At 34.8% G+C, this 13,061-nt stretch overlaps 1 protein-coding gene and 3 non-coding genes across 6 annotated transcripts in view; 1 reads left to right on the forward strand and 3 right to left on the reverse strand.

Moving 5' to 3' along the window:
- LOC150076824 (neuronal-specific septin-3-like) overlaps positions 1–13,061 on the forward strand; it is a 167,145-nt gene that overhangs the window by 91,557 nt on the left and 62,527 nt on the right. Inside the window, exon 1 of one of the 3 annotated variants that reach the window (XM_090386717.1) lies at positions 3,573–3,759. The exons of the other annotated variants lie outside the window; for them this stretch is intronic. The gene's annotated coding sequence lies outside the window, so the exon portion shown is untranslated. Of the gene's footprint in view, positions 1–3,572; positions 3,760–13,061 lie in introns of those variants that run through there. 3 annotated transcript variants of the gene reach the window in all.
- TRNAG-CCC (transfer RNA glycine (anticodon CCC)) lies at positions 2,141–2,211 on the reverse strand. The gene has a single exon. It is a non-coding gene; the product is annotated as a tRNA-Gly (tRNA).
- Positions 2,579–2,649, reverse strand: TRNAG-CCC (transfer RNA glycine (anticodon CCC)). The gene has a single exon. It is a non-coding gene; the product is annotated as a tRNA-Gly (tRNA).
- TRNAG-CCC (transfer RNA glycine (anticodon CCC)) lies at positions 2,991–3,061 on the reverse strand. Its single transcript has one exon. It is a non-coding gene; the product is annotated as a tRNA-Gly (tRNA).

The following is a 13,061-nucleotide window of genomic DNA, read 5'->3' on the forward strand; positions in this document are numbered from 1 at the left end:
CATGGAAACTGCCCTGCACTGTAGAGACCTATCTGATGAAGGATCAGTTAGTCCTTAAACAGGCTCTTCTTTTAAACAAATTGGCAATTAACCTCTATGACGCCATCTGTTGAAAGTAATGCAGTATTTGGGCAACTCATTGCAATTTTGTACTCTTTAATAATTTATGTACGCGAAGATCCTACTACAACAACCGTAACCTATTCATTTGAGAGTAACATCTTTTGCCATTGGCTGTTGGTATATACAGTTCTTCCAGGGCTTGGAATTAACCGGAACGCACTGGCACGTAACGGGCCAGTGCAATAGATTATTCAAATCTCATTTGAATAAAAATCAAAATTCATATTGCATTGGCTCGTTGATTAGTGTTTTGGTCAATTCTGTAGTGCATTTATTGTTGGCCTTCTGACAAGTTGGGGTACAATGGTTAATCTATTTATTTTGTTTGTTTTACCCGGTTGGTCACTTGTTGTAGTTGGTTTTCAGCTAAATTCAATTTAATTGTTTTTTTTTTTTATTTATATTATTTGGTATTATTAATTAGTATTTGGTATTATTATTAATGGGAGCGTTTTCTTGCTGCAACAACAGCCTTGTCGACTGTTTTGAATTCAAACAGATTCTCTATGGAAAGGAAAAAAGTTTTCTTTGAGACATTTTCCTTTTTGGTGTATGTACTTACCACATCATGTTAGCATTTCAATGGAATCTCACGAATGTGCAGTGAATCATGTTGTTTCTAATTTAGCCCGTTTAAACTTTCACTTTGGTTTCTAATTTAGCCCGTTTAAACTTTCACTTTGGTGATGTTTGTCTACATCTGGTGTTACAGAATATATAATGATCTTCCATGTTACGCGTATGTCCACCAATGGGGGAAAGGAGTTTAAAATTCTGTCACGTGAGTTGGAAAGGTTCGGCAAATTGTGACATCACATCAAAAATTCTAAATTAAAAAAAAAATAATTAGAATATCTTCTTTTTGTTCCATGATTAAGAAAAAATATTCAGAACGTATAGGATTTTAATCATTGATCGTTTTTGTATCATAAATATTCATTACTAACCTTTTTCCCCCCCATGAGAGTGATTCAAGAAAACTTTGTTTTAATGATGAGCCATGAATAATAAACTGTACGATCATATTTATAATGGCAACACTAAAGCTTCGCTTATTTTTATTTAATAAACTACACTGAATAATGCATATGCAAGTAATTACTAGAAGTAAACCTTACATATTTTCCAATTTCTTTTAAGACACTCACTGGAGAGAGCACATTGCATTTCAGCTTCTGTAGTGGCGCTAAAGAACTTTTAATGTTTAGCAGCTGGACGTGACCAGCTTTCATATCAGATAAAATTTTGATTTTCGATAAATGATGCTATCCAAGCATCAGTTATTGAAATATCCACATGCTACATGCAAACATCCCCCTTGTGAAAACAAGAGAGGTATTCGGTTCTTGGTCCTCTTACTCCTAATATTCATTAATATGATATTGATGTAAGTATTCCAGTTTAATGTTTAAGTTTGCTGATAATAATACAAAGGTGAGTAGGGAAAAGAGGATGAATAACCAAAAGTGTTTTTAAAATTATTGTATTTTTTAAGCATGTCCTAACTGAATTTTAATTTACATTTTAGGCGATTATATGGAGCTACAGAATTATTAATGCTCCTGGTCTGTAATGAGCAAAACTTGTAATATATTGTAACCTCATAATATGCAGTATATATTACTGGAATTAAAAATTATTTGTTTATGTATATTTAAAAATAATATAGTGTTATAGAGCTGCGTCGGACAGGAATCGAACTTGGGGCGCAGGAATGGTGACTCTTTCATGATACCACACACTAGTGACACCCAACGGGTACCTCCTTTATTATACATACCTCGTGTAATTAAATGATTTTATCACATTTGTACAATGATAAAAAAAAAACTTAAATGTATTGGGCTGCTCAGTCCAATACATTTAAGACGATCGTTTGCTGTCAAAGCAGGATTTAAAATCTTCCATTTGATCCGTGTATTTTATTTTTAAAATCCTGCCAGAGCAGGATTTTAAAAATAATTAAAATTTTTAAAACCCTGCTCTAGCAGGATTTTAAAAATAAAGCACACGAAGCTGCGCCGCCCGGGAATCGAACCCGGGTCGCAAGAATGGGAATCTTGCATGATACCACTACACCAGCGGCGCACACGGTTTCTGTTATACAAACCTTGTGTAATAAGGCGATGTTATATCTCATTCAAACCATGATAAAAACAGTCCAAAGACATTATAAGTTAAAATTATGGCAACGATGTTTTAATCGATGAAGTGCAACATTTTTTAACTAATGGTTCTTGCATGATACCATTCAACCAGCGACTCACCTTCGCCAGCCCATCTGTTATAATAAGAATGACATTTTCTTTCATTTGATCCATGTTGAGCACAACCCAATACATTTAAGTTAAAATTACGGCGTTGTTATTGTGAATAAATATATCGTACAACGAAATATTTCAGGACGATCGTTTGTTGCCAGAGCAGGATTTAAAAATAGTAAAATATACTAAGCTGCGCCGCCCGGGAATCGAACCCGGGTCGCAAGAATGGGAATCTTGCATGATACTACTACACCAGCGGCGCACAACGGTTTCTATTTCTATTATATAAACCTTGTATGTGAAAAATGAAAACAGTCCAAGATTGTTTTCTTCATTGTTAATTAATTAATTAATCAAAATAATGTCTATTAATTAATCAATGGTTCTTGCATGATACCATTACACCAGTGGCGCACCCTCACCAGCCCATCTGTTATACAATTTGTGTAATAAGAGTGACATTTTCTTCCATTTGATTCGTGTTGAATGAACAACCCAATACATTCAATTTAAAATTATGGTGTCGTTATTGTGAATAAATAAATCTTACAACTAAACACTGTATTTAAAGATTGAAAAATAGTAAAATATGTTAAAATAAACTGCGCCGCCCGGGAATCGAACCCGGGTCGCAAGAATGGGAATCTTGCATGATACCACTACACCAGCGGCGCACAACGGTTTACGTTTATATTATACACACCTTATTACATAAGGTGATGTTTCCAGTCCAAGACAAGATAAAATTATAGTAATAATGTTCTATCCATGAAGTGCAACACTTTTTTAATTAATGGAATAGTTTGCATAGTTAATTAATTATTTGAACTAGTAACTATGAATGAACATCAGATACACTGAGCAGACGTAAATCTTAGCATTTTCAAGAACAGAATAAACAGGTCGGATATCCGACTTCCCCTCAATCGTTATGTTCTTATTCCAGGGTTTCCAATATAACATTCATATTTTCCTTCCGCATTTTTATTCCCGTTAAGTTACATCGTAATAGCTTAGTTGTCTCTTTCGCCATTTGAGGCGCTTGACCTCCGCTATGTTTTCTTTTGGTTACTAACGTTTCGAGTCTAAAGCTGTACCGACTACTGCTTGTGTTAGGCTTAGCAACAGCGCCAACTGTCTCGTTGCGGCATCTTTTTTCGTCTGTTATAAACGCTGTCAGTTAGTGCCCTTCGGCGTACGGGGTTGATTCACCGTACGGGCTGTGCGTTCAGTTTGAAATCACATGGCAAAGAAACGGCACTTGTCTGGGAATGTGTCGAGGGAATAATGTCGATTCTTGCTAACTAATTTTTGATAAATTCGATTGCAGTCGTCCTCACTTAACTGTGGATAGATAAGGGATTCGGTAGTGGTAAGAAGTTTTCTTAAAATTGTATGGTATTGTGTTCAATGGACAACAGACTGTCATTTAACCTTGGAATATTAACCTAGTTCAATAGTACGATATTATTAACCTTTGGGGTCTGGCAGAATCTACCATCATTAAAATCGTAAAAAAAAAAAAAATTAAAATTAAATAATTATTAGGTATAAACAATGAAGATCTGAAAACATTTTGAATAAAAAAAAACCAAAAAAAAAAAAAAAAAAACGTAACGAGCACAAATCCGTAATTCTGCACACGAAGATGAGCGATGCTCATCACGTTTAGTCTGCTTACAATAACGGCAATAAAATCGTATCATTCGGCGTTTTTACTAGGATGGATGCCATGAATCTTTTTTCCTTCCCTGTTTTTTTATCTCAAAAATAGCAATATTTATGTAAATTTTAAAAATATTAATGTTTTCTGTAGAACCGAGTAGAGAATTGGGTATCTTACCTCAATCACGAGTGATTGTTAACGTTTTGTTAAAAGAAAATTTGGTCGCATCGTCTGCTGGACGAATGGTTAATATTCTACGATAATGGAAGTCTAAAGTCAATATTACTTGCAAGATATTAGCCATCTTTTCACTTTGAAATCTTACAGCATTCTAAAATTTTTGATGGAAAGATCATTGAGATTTTATGTATTAGCTTATTTTAAATTTGTAATTGTAGTCAACGGGATCTCCACAGTTTTCACTGAAATATTAATTACATTTTTTGAAGTAGACTGTGGTTTCCTTATATCAGCATTTTTGTCGTACATTTGTAGTATTATTGGTATATATGTCACATCATTTTTTTGGATATGACTTAAAAATTCTTGGTAAAAACTGCTAAATTTTTATAAATGATGAAATACCACTTTATCAAAATCCATCATTAAAAAAAAGAAATGTGTAATGATGATTCCAATTAAATCTATGAATATATAGTATTGTCATCATAATCTATCAGTGTTCTGCTGTTCCACAGATCTATGTAAGAAGCCTTTCCACGAACTTCTCTCTATTGGTTTCATGCAGTTTCAACCTCTCTTAATAACATTGGTCTTTATCATGTCTTTCCACTTCATTCTTGTCTCTCCCATGGTCTTTTATCTTTTAATTGCAATTCAGATGTTCTTCTTGACAACCACCTCTCATTCCTCTTGACATGTCGGGGTGCCTCCGTAGCCAGGTGGGAAGGAGCAGCAGTGCGTAGCACACGCTTCTTGATTAGACCGGGGTTCGAGCCCGTCACCACCAAATATGGAGGATGCGGAAAGGTCAGGGAATGACCACCACATATCCCGGAGCAATATGGCCTTAGTTGCTAATGCTCCTAAAAACCAAATAACAATCAAACATCTTGACATGTCCGAATCATCTCAAGCAGGACCATTCTACCTGAATTCTCTCCCTAATCACATCATTCCTAATTTTGTCACATCTTGTCTGTGCTCCTCACAAACCTTATTTCTGCCCCCTGCATTCTGCTTTCATCCTTTTTCCTGATAGTCCAAGTTTCAGATGCAAATGTCACAATTGGTACTTAGTAGGTCTGATATATGGCCTTCTTCCACTTCAGTGGTATTTTCCTGTTCCAGATCAGAGCTCTTGTCTGTCTATAGAAATTCCTGCCAGCTTGTGTCTTTCTGCTTATTTCTTCATTTATCACTCCACTCTTTGTGATGGTACTTCCTAGATACTTGAAGTAGTTAACTATTTTCGGCACCTTCCCTTCTATTGCAGTGTATCCGTCAGGCTCGCCACTCCTCTTTAGAACCATGAATGTTATTGTAATGGTATTCACCATATAGTGCAAGGAAGCCATAGGCTTTTGCTGTACCGGCAAAAAAAAACACCAAGTAGATAAGAAAATACAATCTGTATGCTTCCCTCATATAGGTAATTATCCAGCTGACCTTTGAATATATTCAAACTATCAGTCTCAACCACCTGTGAGGGCAACTTGTTCCATCAATCAACGACTCACTGGCTAAAAGAAAACTTCCTACAATATAATCTAAATTTTCACCCCTGTAATTTGAATTTATGGCCCCTAGCTGTGGAATTCTTTATAACAGTGAAAATTCCACTTCCATTCATTTTACTAATCTCTCCCAGTGCCTTATAAACCTCAAGAAGGTCACTTCTGAGGTGCCTGGTTGCCAAGCTTTGTAGCCCATATAATCAGTTTTTCCTTGTATAGTTGACCTTTTGATGATTTCACTCTTGAATTGCTTGTCTTTGGAGCCTCTCAAGAAGCTGAATATCTTTTTTCATATGAGGTCTCCATATTTGAACACAGTATTCAAAATGTGGTCATAGAATTGCATTATACATTGGGACTGTGACCTCCTATCTCTGCAGGATAATTTAGCTCATGGGCTCTCCTGGCTGCCTGTTTACACTGTTTAGAAAAAAACTTTGTATTTGCTCATATTATAACTCCCAGATCCCTTTCTTCCTCTACTGTTTTTAATTCAACTCTACCAAACACCGGGGGCTCACATCTGGTGAGTATGGATTTGGCACACCCAGGGTCCTGAGCTGGATATCATCATTCTTCTTTTTCTTGTTGACTCCTTTCTACTCTTGATTCTCTCTCTCTCTCTCTCTCTCTCTCTCTCTCTCTCTCTCTCTCTCTCTCTCTCTCTCTCTCTCTCTCTCTCTCTCAGGGTTTTTTTTGGCTGGTGCAGCATAAGCCTCAGGTTTCCTTGCACCATATGGCTGATAATAATAATAATAAAGTGTATAATTTATTTAGGGGTTGCTCTTCCTGAAATATGTGACTTTGCATTTTGCTGCACTAAAACTTTATCTATCTATCTATATATATATATATATATATGTATATAGAATGCATGAATAGGTGATGTAAAGAAAAAAACAGAAATTGCACCTGAATGCGCAAAGCTGCAAAAACAGGATACAAAAGTATATGGATGAAATTAGAAAGAATTAATAGAAAATACAAAAAGATGGAGAAGTATTTAACACAAGGTGCTGAGCCTAATAGAAAAATAGTAAGAAAAAGAAAAGAATGAGAAATATAAAGAAAAAGAATATTAAGAATCTACAAAAAAAATAAAAATTATAAAATTAAAGGCTGAATCAACGAGCCAATCAAACGTAGATAAGCTGGAAGGGAAAGAAGAAATATGATTAATTAATACAAAAAATAGTGAGCATCAAACTGAGGGTGGGAGGATGGTAAATGAGGAGAAAAAAAAAGGTTGATGCAAACTAAACAAAGTTGGTACATAGATCAGGCATTTCATCAGGGGACTACACCTGATCATGTACCAAACCACTGCATTTCTATACAAACTTATGGTAATGGAGGAAAGATTAAAAATAATAGATCTTATTAGTGTGTGTGTGTGTGTGTATATATATATATATATATATATATATATTATAGATTTAGTAAAATAGGTACATGCTGTTTAATCGGTTTTTAGTTAGCTATGTTGGTAAAGGACGAAAATATGTTAATATAGATTTTTGAGTTAGCTATGTTGGTAAAGGCCAAAAATATAAAACCTAAACTATATAAATGTAGACCAAATTTACTAAATCTATAATAAAATATTACCACGGATGTAGGGTTCAATCTAATACAGATGGCTTTAAGCCGATGGGGAAAATATTGCATTATATTATATTACTTTATAAAATATTTTCATAAATTGTTCCGATTTTTTATATATATATATATATATATATATACACACATACTAACCCCAGGGGCTCACATCTAGTAAGTATGGGCTTGGCACATCCAGGGTCCTGAGCTGGATATCATCATTCTTCTCTTCCTTGGTGATGTCCCCCCCCCCATCTCCCTCTCTCAGGGTAATTCAGAAATTTTTTTTTTTTTTTTTTTTTGGCTGGCACAGCATAAGCCTCAGGCTTCCTTGCACCATATGGCTAATAATAATTATATATAAAATAAGGGGGTATAATAACAATTTAGTAACATTGCTTGTTCATTGTATTTTGTGTGACAGTTTAATTAAAATTATATGAATTTCATATACAATTAATGCAGAGTGGTAAACTTGAAAATGGAAAATTAAAATTGATGTATTGTCTCAAATGTGGGCGACATTACTCAGTGCGTTTTTTTTTTTTTTTTTTTTCCTCTACTACAGCCTATATTATTTAGTCTGTACAATGTCATGTTTATCTATTAGATTGAATCATTCAGTTCTTAATTTATGTTTGGCATATTTTAATTCATTATTGCCCATCAACAAAACTGTTTTCAGTTAGATCAGGGATAGGCAACCAGTGAGCTGGATGTGGTGAGCAGTCTGTGGTGATCTGGCGAAAAAATGGGTGTTAACATGTTCACTGCTTTCTCACGCAAATTAATCTGCTTGGAGGGAAAACCTACCAAACTTTTAGAACTTTTTTCTTCCAATTTGACAGAAGAAAAACTGGATATTTTTGTCAAGAAACCTCCACCAGAGGCTCGTTAATTCATCCATAGTGAAAATAAAACCTGTAGGGGTCTCTGCCCTTTCGAGTCCAAATTGTTTTCAATCCCTGGTCAAAAAGGTTTTTTTCTCAGAATAATGAAAAAAAAAAATGTATATACATTTGAATAGCATGCAAAAACATTCTTACTGAATAATCTTAAGAGGCTAAGTGTAACTATATCTTCCCATGCAATTTTCTATATTAACAATGTCTAAAATGCCTCTAATCGAGGGGCCTCTGTATCCAGGTGGGAAAGAGCAGCAGTGCGTAGCACACGCTTCTTGATTAGACTGGGTTTCGAGCCAGTCACCCCCAAATACGGAGGATGCGAAAGGTCAGGGAATGACCACCGCATATTCCCGGAGCAATATGTCCTTAGTTGCTAATGCTCCTGAAAAAAAAAAAAAACCAAATAACAAGCCTCTAATCGAGTGCCTACAATGTCAGTAGCTCAATAGCAGATCCACAGGGGCCAATTATCCTCTTAAGGAATAATTATTATAGAAATATGTTATTTGCATGTTATGCTTCTGCATTGGGTGTTCAAGGGATGGTGATGTACATTCCATAACCTCTCCTACCCAAATGTTTACCTTCTCGGTAAACATTTGGGTATGCCAACCTTACCTTCTCGTGGCGAACTGGCCCATTTCTACAGACTAGGCTCTGGCGATTGAGTCACAGCGGTATAACTGTCCCATCACATGCAGAGGAAATTCTGTACCTGAAGCCTGTCTAAAGGCTATAAGGTGGCAGCCCCACCACTAGACTTACCTCGCGAAAGGCTGGTAACCTATCCGGGCAACATTCCAAATACTTGAAATAAGCTCAGAAGGAAAAACTGGACGAATTTCAAGGATAATGACTTAAGGAAATGGATATAGGACTACAATTAAGGACATTAAAGTAGCAACTTGGAAAGTTAGGGGAATAAATCATAAATTGAATGAATTAATCATGGAATTATAAAATAGAAATATTGACATAGCAGTCATTACCAAAACAAAAAAAAACAAAGGATCCAAAGAAATAGGTAACTTCATAATGATATACTCGGGCGTACCAAATGAAATGTGGGCATCATTGGGAGTTGCAGTTATAATAAGGAAAGAATGGAAAAACAAAACATTAGATTACTCTTGGATATCACCCAGAATGTTAAAATTAAGACTAAAAACCTATCATATACAATAACAATAATTGGCATCTATACACCAGTAGACGGCAACATTGATGAAACTGTAGAATTTTATGACGAATTACAAGAGATCATAGACCAAACTAACAAAAATGAATATCTCATACTAGCAGGAGATTTTAAAGTACGAGTCAGTGCTCAATCAATAGACAAATGTGTAGGATCAGAAGGTGAACCTGTGGCCAACAATAATGGAAGATGCTTGATAGACTTTGTGATTTTTAATAAACTTAAAATCACAAATACCTTTTTTCAAACACAAGAATATCCATAAATTCACATGGGAAGCAAGAAACAGTCTACAATAGATTATATTATCATTAATAAAAATTTAAATAAAATTAGAGACACTAGAGTATTCAGAGGCAGTGAAATTGACAGTGATTACTACCTACTAGAAAGCACTTTCAAAGTAAAAAGAAATTATTTTAATAAAAAGAAGAAAATACCAACAAAAGCTACTAAGAAATTAAAAATACATTTGCTAGAAGATGAAAGCACTAAATTTCTGTATGAAAGTTGATTGAAAGATAAACTCAAATCAGATGAGCAAACATGAAAAAATAAATTCTGGGAGCTGCTGAAGAAAGCCTTGGATATAAACCTATAAAAAATAAAAGTTAAGTACTTGGAATAAAGAATTGAAACAAACAACTGATGAGAAAAAAAAGGCCTATAAACTGTTCCTACAAACTAAAGATCTACACATAAAATATAAAAAAGCTTTGAGCAGAAGTAAGAAAACTAACCAGTAGAATCTGACAAGATGACTGGGATAAATTTGTTAAATCCTTAAAATATGATATCAGGCCCACAGAGAAGAGGTTTCAAAAATTTTTAAGAAATTACAACCAGACACTGGCGCCTCCGTAACCAGGTGGGCAGGAGCAGGACCAGGTGGGCTTCTTGATTAGACTGGGATTCGAGACCGTGACCACCAAATACGGAGGATGTGGAAAGGTCAGGGAATGACCACTGCATATCCCTGGAGCAATATGGACTTAGTTGCTAATGCTCCTAAAAACCAAACAACAACAACTAGACACAAATGATCAAATAAAAACCAACTCCATTTCTCAAGCAGAATGGAAGCAACACTATTCCAAACTATGGTATAGCCCTGGCATTAGGGATTGGGAAGATGAAGAAAATATAACAATGGAAGAACTAGAGTTAATATTACAAAACTTAAAAAACTGAAAAAGCCCAGGCATAGACAATTTGAATGTAGAACTATTTAAATATGGTAGCACCTCTTTAAAAAATGCACTACTAAAATTATTTAACATCCTATGGCATGAGTAACAGATACCCAAAGATTGGGAAACAGGAATAGTAATCAATCTACACAAAAAAGGCTCCAGAAATAACCCTTACGACTATAGAGGGATAACACTGCTACCAACTGCTTCAAAGCTATACTCGAATATACTAATGAATAAACTTAATAAATATAGTGAACAATTCTTAGAAGAAGAACAATGTGGGTTCAGAAAAGGAAGAAGCACAATAGATGCCATTTTCTCATTACAGCAAATTTTGGAGAAAAGAAGAGAATTTAACCTACCAACATTTCTGCTGTTTATTGATTATGAAAAAGCATATGACAATGTAAACCAGGAAAAACTTTGGCAGATTTTACATGAAGAAAATATCCCAACCCAACTCTGGAAAGCAATACAAAGCATATATAAAAACTGAAAAGTCTGCATAAAATATTCTAACAGCCAACTATCAGACCCAATTAACACCAATAAAGGAGTCAAACAAAAATGTGGACTATCACAAAACTTATTTAATATTTATTAAACAATGGAAACAATTAACACTGGAATACAGGTGAACAGCAGGAATAAAATCCAAACTATATTATATGATGATGATCAAGTTATAATTGGAAGATAAACTACAGATAGCAGTTAATGAACTGAATAAAATATGCAAAAAAGAATGAGATGAAAATTTCCACTTCAAAAACAAAAATCAAGGGGATTATGTGGAAAAAACATACAAAAAGTCAAAATTGTTATTGATGACAAAATAATAGTACAAATATCTGATTTCACCTATTTGGGAAATTTAATATCAAATGAAGGGAAAGGCATCCACACTAAACTGCAAAAATAAAATAAAATGAATGAACAATTAAACACCACTTCGGAAAACAAATGACAACTGAAACAAAATTAAGACTGCACAATATCACTTCAAAATCAGCCCTCTTCTGCAGCTGCGAAACTTGGATAATAAATAAAAAAGATGTACAAAAACTACAAGCAGCACAAATGAGATTTTTAAGACCATTATTAGGCTTTACAAGATTAGATCATCAAAGAAATTTAGATATTCATGAGAAACTAAAAGTAGATAACATAGTAAATGACATAAAATGGTATCAGAAAAAAATGGATCAACCACAGAAAGAATGAACCCAAACCGGATCCCAAAATTAGCCTTTAACTACAAACCTACAGGTAAAAAATTATGATATTATGATCCCCTGTAAATGATTACATCTACCCATATATTTATTTTGTCTGTAAATTGTGTGTGTGTTCTTTGGTCGATTTGCCTGTTTGCTGGATGAAAAAACCCCAGTTTCTGGAGGAAAAACCCTTGCTGTCTACACCTGAGACCGACTAACTCAGCCATGGAGTGAAAAAAGCCCACTAAAGTTCCTCGTATCATCGACTGGATTCAAACCCAGGCCTTTTTCCACCCGGTGTGGGGAGGACAGTGACAATACCACTGTGCTACCCACACAGACATAAAACCTACAGGTAAGAGAGACGTGGGTCAACCAAGACAACGATAGCAAGATCAAGACCATCTCCAAGAGCTGCAATGGAACAGGTCTTAAAAGACCTAAGCCAAATCAAGTTCATGATGATGCTTCTGCATTATCAGAGCACTTTTCATATGCAGTTATACATTCCCCCCCCCTCCCCTGGCAAAGACTGGACCCTAGGGTGGGAAGGGAAATAACTAATATAGTAAAGGTTGCAGTGAACTCTAAATGAGAATCACTGTATATGGCTACTGTCATGTCTGTTGGACTGTACACTTCATATAACTCCATGCAATTACATGGACATACACTCATGTAACTCCTTGTTGGACTGTCCATGTATTTACCTATAAATTTTTAATATATGGATAAATAATCTTTATCCTTTTAATATTTGTTTTATCGGTAATCTTCTTGAGATGAGATAAATGATAAATTTTTTGAGACTTAAGTGAATGGTGTTGTTAAAAATGTTGAGAAACACTGTTATTAATGGTTTGACAAGTAAGACTCACTCAAAAACTTAACAAATACATCAAGTTAATTATATAATATGGTTTTCTAGCTCAGAATAGTTGCATTTCATTTACAGCTTCTGTTCTCCTAGAGTCCTACATGTACTTAGAAAATGGGATGATAGTTTCCATGTGTGACGGTGTCAAACATGGAAACTATCATAAAATCGAGGAAATTTAAAGGTAGTCACCTTTAAATTTCCTCCAATTTTCATAAATTTCCTCGATACTTTTAACCAAAGGAAATTTAAAGATGGACTATATAGAGCAGAGTATGGCACTGGGACCAGTGGCACCAAAAGACAATTTTCA

This window comes from Mastigoproctus giganteus, chromosome 12 (genome assembly GCF_048544385.1).
Source record: "Mastigoproctus giganteus isolate SK-2022 chromosome 12, ASM4854438v1, whole genome shotgun sequence".
NCBI lineage: Eukaryota > Metazoa > Arthropoda > Arachnida > Uropygi > Thelyphonidae > Mastigoproctus > Mastigoproctus giganteus.